At 39.4% G+C, this 6,000-nt stretch overlaps 1 long non-coding RNA gene across 1 annotated transcript in view; it reads left to right on the forward strand.

Annotated features, from left to right (window-relative positions):
- The window catches only part of LOC104870795, a 29,859-nt gene extending 24,072 nt beyond the window's left edge, over positions 1–5,787 (forward strand). Inside the window, exons 2-4 of the long non-coding RNA XR_782634.2 lie at positions 1,018–1,189; positions 1,764–1,838; positions 5,719–5,787. This is a non-coding gene — a long non-coding RNA (uncharacterized LOC104870795). The remainder of the gene's footprint in view (positions 1–1,017; positions 1,190–1,763; positions 1,839–5,718) is intronic.
- The last annotated feature ends 213 nt before the right edge of the window (positions 5,788–6,000 follow it).

The raw sequence follows: 6,000 nt of genomic DNA on the forward strand, positions 1-6,000 counted from the left end.
CCTTATGGTTCATGGAGAATGGAGTACAGAAATATACCATTGAAAATTCTCCATTTTGTACTGCTATGAAAGATGGACACATTTATTTTTAACAATAACTATTGGTTTTCTTCAACTACCAGAGTTCTATGTTTTTCACATTTTAGCCTATTTGAAATTTGAGTATTTCCCAAAAAGCAATGTTAAATGAATCACATCTCAGCTTCTTTGCTTCTCAGAGGTCATTATCTCTGTGGTAGAACTCAGATGCTTCAATTTTAATTCAGGTTTGCATCCCAATGTTGATTTAACAATTTAAAAAGAGATATCGCTATCATGCAGGACTGAAAGGAAGCATTATTTTATATAAAAAGGTGATTAAATGCCAAATAATCAAATCAAAGTCAGTGGAAAATTGCCAGATCTGTTGACTGTATTATGGCACTTCAAAACCAGGAAAGATTATGTAACACATTTGTGGTCTTAAAGGCTTATCCCTCAGGTGCTGAGCATGTATCTGTCAAAAGCTTCTGGGTGACTTTCAGGAGAAGATGAATCATTTGCAGGGATGAGGAATTCAGTTAAGGAAATGGTGAACTACTGGTTTATGTAAGTAGGAAATGCAAACAAAATCCTAAGTTACGCCATCAATCTTTGGAGAAACCCATGAGGCCAAGATCACGAGTGTGGGCTACACGGAGCGACCTGCTGTCACACTGCCCGGCTGGGGTCAGTGCAGAAGCCTGAGGCCGAGTGGAAACCACTGGAGCTCCACCTTGTCACCATAATTATGTGGTATCGTAACTGTGAGAAAAATTTAGCGTACATTTTAATGTTCTGCTTCTCAGAAACATCATAAATACTTAGAGCAAAAAATGGAGATCACTAAGCTTGAAGGTGGATTTACCTGTAGATTACTTCCTACTAACATGATACGTATTTTGGTGGTACCGGGGATGGAACCCAGGGATGCTGTAAAACAGAGTTACACCCCTAGCCATTTTTAATGTTTAATTTCTTTCTTTCCTTTTTTATAAGGTTTCTAGATGTGAATGGTGCCGACAAATCTATATTTAAGCATCACAAACTCATTGTATCCCCGTGGAAAAGCAGAGAAATAGGGGCTGGATGACACAGCGTGCAGGAGGCCGACGAGTGCTGCCGCTGTCTGAGGAGGGTGAATGACTTTTTCCTAGGCCTTCTACATAGTGTAAGTTGCTGGGAATTTTGGACACACGAAAGCCTAATACGATCTGTGGTTGTAGAAAAGGAGCAGGGATCAAATTTTGATGAATGTAGTAGCTCTGAACATTTTTGCAGGGTAGAATGATACAATGAATCCAGTAGGGTTATTTTGTGAGTGATAAACATCAGATCTTGAACTGAATATATAAAGTCAGCATATTCAGATAAGCTAGTTGTTAGTGTCTAACCACTCTGCTAAACTTTCCTAAGCCCCAGTTTTCCTGAAGGTAAAATGGGAATAATTTTTTTCCACTGAAAAGGTCGACGCACAGTGCTGGTATACAGTAGGTACTCAGTCAGTGCTACTCACTACTTTTCCAGAAATCTTCTAAGAGAGTCCAAGCTTTGCCATTATGGGGTATTTGACCTTGGGGAAGGTATTTATCCTTTTATAGCTTCGTTTTCTCATTTGAAGTGGGGATAGAAATCTTACCTACCTCATAAGTTTTTGTCACAGAGTAAATGAGGAGATGTGTGTGAGGCCACTTTTGAGCTCCTGGGCATCTAGTGAACTCCTAATGCACATTATCATCTTACAGAAGCCCACACTGATAATAAGCTGTGAAGGTAGATGCAGAGCCCCTCTAGTCTGTCTCACAGACTCCACAGTGCTGGTAAGTCCATTTGAGTGTAACTTTAAGAGAAATGTTGGGAAACTGAGATTCACACAAAATCACCTCATGTAAAATAAAGGAAGGAAGATAAAATGTTTATCTTGAGGAGAAGCCCTCTGCAGGATCATCATTGAAAGAGACTTGCCTTGTGTGGACCCTAGAGTTAGGGTCATGATAATAGGGGACAGATTTTGGGCTCTTTGGAAGAAACATTTTTACAGGGCAGAATGACAGTGAATCCAGTACAATTATTTTACCATAAGAATTGCCTAAGTGTTGTATGTCTGCCTCTGAAGACGGTAGCTTCTCAGTCACTGAGATGTTTTTAAGGCTAAATGTCACTTGAGGGAGAACTTCAGAGAGGTTTCAGGAATTTGAGCTGGGATCTGCTCAGTGAACTTTGAAGGCCAATCCTTCCCTGAGCTCTACCATTCTGTAGCTGTTGACTTCTTTGCAATGCTTAGCATTTAAAACTTTGTGTCCATCACCTCGCTTTTTAATTTCAGATTATTTGACTAAAATATCCCACAATGAGTGAGAATTGCGTATCCCTGACCTTTAAGAGCTAAAATTTATTTCCTTCCTTGCTCTTACCTGAGATTTCTGGGGAAATGGATTTCTAGAATCTGTGCATGCCAATCGTATGTTAGTTTCTTGTATTTATTTTGTTTTGTTTTTTTGGTACTGGGGATTGAACTCAGGTCCTTGCGCTTGCAAGGCAGGCCACCGAACCACTGAGCTAAATTGCCAGCCCTCATTAGTTTCTTTTAAAAGAAGAAAGTTGATAAAATGATTGAAGGGCTGTTGAGTTACAGGTCTCTAATGTCCTGCTTTAATATCCTGCAATGCTATTGTCCCCAGTAAGGTCACTGTTGGTTAACAGGTATGCAAATATTGGGTGTATGGTTCATAAACAAGCTTGCTATTAGAAGGCATTCTTTGAACAAAATGTCTCACAGGAAAAATTGCTCTGACATTTTCTACCTCATTCAGAACAACATTCTGCTTCCAGGTGATAAGTTTTTCTGTGATTTTTAGTTCATGCTTCTGAGCTTTAGAATTAAGGCTAGCTCTCTCCTCCTATGTAGATTAACAAATAAATCATGAGTGATCATAAAGGATGATGGAGGAGGGAACTTCCCAAGAGGCTCATCTTGGTGTACTTTGTCTGGAAGATGGAGATGGGACGCTGATCTATGTAATTTTATAAGTAGAAGAGTAAGGCTTGGCGGTATTGTGAAGGTGTTGGGAATTTTGGGAGTGGAGGTTTGCTGATAACGACAATTGGGGAGAATGGTGGATGCACGTCCTGAGATGGTGCTAGTATGTGAGAATATTAATGTCCTATGTAAATTTTCACCAAATCTTCAATAACAAATGAACCGGATTATCTGCCACATTGATACCAGTCAGCTTCTTTCTCTGGTGACCTCAAGGTGTCAATGAAGTCATAAGCAATGAATAGACCATTAAAGGTTGAAAATTGGATTGCAAATAACTCAACAAAAAGTTGCCTGGCCTGTCTGGCTAAGGCATGTGGGCTTCTGCCATGCTTGCACACTCAGTTTACCAGCAGTACAGGCCAATAATGAACCCTCAGTATTGAATGCTCTACTGAGGGGACAAGTTTTTCTCCTAGTTGATTATATTTGGTTCTCTCCATCAAAGAATGAGCAGCATTTTTCCCTCACTGCAATAACAGTTGATTTTCATAATTTTGGATTCAGTATGCTTCTTGTGTTAACTTAACAAATGCTTTATTTACATTATGCCTTTTCACACGATACTGGTTTTAACAAAGAAGCTATTTTATAGTAATAGGCCAGTTCTTGGTGTTAACAGGTATTTCTATAAAACCTTCACTCAGAGGCAGCTGGTTCATGGCATGGTAGAATGATTTAAGGAAGGCTTATTTACTGTGTCGACTGAGAAACATCTTCTGACATTGAGGTGGCATTCTTCGGAATAAAATATATTATCTGAGTTTGTATCTAATATATGATGTTTCTCCGAGAGCAAAAACTGCAGTGAAGGAAGTGTGGCATTTTGCATTCTGCTTCTATGTAGATTACACTGAATGGCCAATGCACAATTTTTAAATTTCCAGATCCACTTCTTTGGTATCTGCTAGTTTAGGGGTCTTAGTATTTATTATAGAAATATTTCACCAAGGGAGAAAGTTGAATTGAAAGTGAGATTGTCATATGTATATTTTGGGCTCCTCTTGTCAAAAGGCTAGGAAGTAAAAACAATTTACTAAGGTGTGTTCAATGGCTTTCGATAATGGAGCCCAGATCTTCTGGAGAGCCTAACAGTACTGTAATACCTACCAAAAAAGTTAGTGCAAGACTACAGCAACTCAATATGAGGGTCACCCAAGCTCAGGTCACTGACAAATTAGGTTTTTTATTGGCCCATCAGACAATGAATCGTGATCAGCTGAGATTCAGGCTGATTAAAAAGAGAGTTAAAAATACCAGAGAAATCACCTAAGTAATTATGGAAATGAAACAAATATTGTAGCTGCTCATATTTTCTCCCTCATTCTTATATATGTGTGATTGTATATTATGGTTTAGATCTACAAAGTACCCCAAAAGTCTTAAGTTTTAGAAATGCAATCTGGACTGAAGGGATGGGTCACTGGGAGAATGACTTGGAGGGTCTATTCTTATCCCTAATTCTTTCCTTTTCTATGCTTTCTGACCACTCTGATGGGTGCATGCCTTTTTGGCTATGATGTCAGATGGCGATGGATTGAACCTCCTGAAACTGTGAACCAAAATAAACCTCTCTTCCTTTAAATCGTGTCAGAAGTTTTGCCCAAGTCTTTGAAAGTGACTAGCACAGAGATTTGGTACCAGGATTAGGGCCATTTTTATGACTGTACCTGACCACGTGGTTTAAAAGCCTTTAGAATTGGTTTGTCAGAGAACTTTAGAAAGGTTTGGAGAGGCTGGCCAGAAGTTATTCCAGAATATTATAACAGAGTAAGCAAAGATTGATGGAAGATTCTTATCAGAGCTCAGAAAACCAGAATGGGGATAGAAATGTAAACAGTAAAGGCCAGGTTCCGGTTTCGATTGGGAACAAAGATTCCACTGGTAGTTGAACTACAGGCCATGTGTGTTACACCCTAGCAGAAAAATGTGTCTTCATTTTTGCCTATGTCCTAAAACTTGGCAAGAGGCTGAAATTAAGGTTGGTGGACTAGTTAATCTGTTAGAGGAAATTTTAAGACAGCCCAGTGTTCAGATTATGATATTGATACCACTGACTGCTTTTAGCCAGATATACAGTGTGAATCAGTAGAAATGGGCAGAGCTGAATGATTGAAAAGTCTGCAATTTTTCCAGAGGGGAAGTGCCTGCAAAGTTGGGGTAAAGGAAAAAAAATATTGCTCAAAAGATTAGCACTAGGGCTGCAGATGTAGCTCAGTGGTTCTGCTGCCTGCCTCTAAAGCACAAGGTCCCAAGTTTGATCCCTAGTAAAATAAAAAGAAGCCAAATATTTTCTTTTTTGACTTTTTTAAAAATTGAATTTATTGGTACATTCTAGGTATACAGTATAGTTCCATTCATTACTGGGATCTTGTACCTTTACATGACAGGTCTTGGTTCTCATTTTTTCCCCTTGTCCGCATCCTCCCTTCACCCCCTCCTCCCCTCCCTACCTACCTACCAACACTTTAATTCCATTTTTACATTTTCTCACATTTTTCCCGTTCCCTTATTCCCCTTCCCCTACCCAACCCACTGTCCTTTTCTTCCTATTTCACATTGCTAATTATCCCGTTAGGATCTTGAGTACTATTTTATTTTTCCACACCAGAGAAACTATTTGTTATTTACACATGTGTGGACTTATTTATTTCACTTAGGAGTATATCCTCAAAAGCCAAGGAGTATATCCTCAAAAGCCAAGTACTTTCTACGGGGAGAAGGAGATAGATGTCTGTGAATATTTCAGATATCAGCACAATCCCCTCAATCATAGACTCAAGGGTACAAAACTATGACTCTTTCATTTGAGAAGACAGCCTCTGTAGCCTGGTGTGGTGGTGCATGCCTGTAATTTCAGCACTCGGGAGGCTGAGGCAGGAGGACCACTGTGAGTTTGAATCCAGCCTGGGCTACATAGTGAGTTCCAGGTCAGTCTCAAC

The sequence above is a fragment of the Fukomys damarensis genome, unplaced genomic scaffold, assembly GCF_012274545.1.
Source record: "Fukomys damarensis isolate Sample0158 unplaced genomic scaffold, DMR_v1.0_HiC HiC_scaffold_4, whole genome shotgun sequence".
NCBI lineage: Eukaryota > Metazoa > Chordata > Mammalia > Rodentia > Bathyergidae > Fukomys > Fukomys damarensis.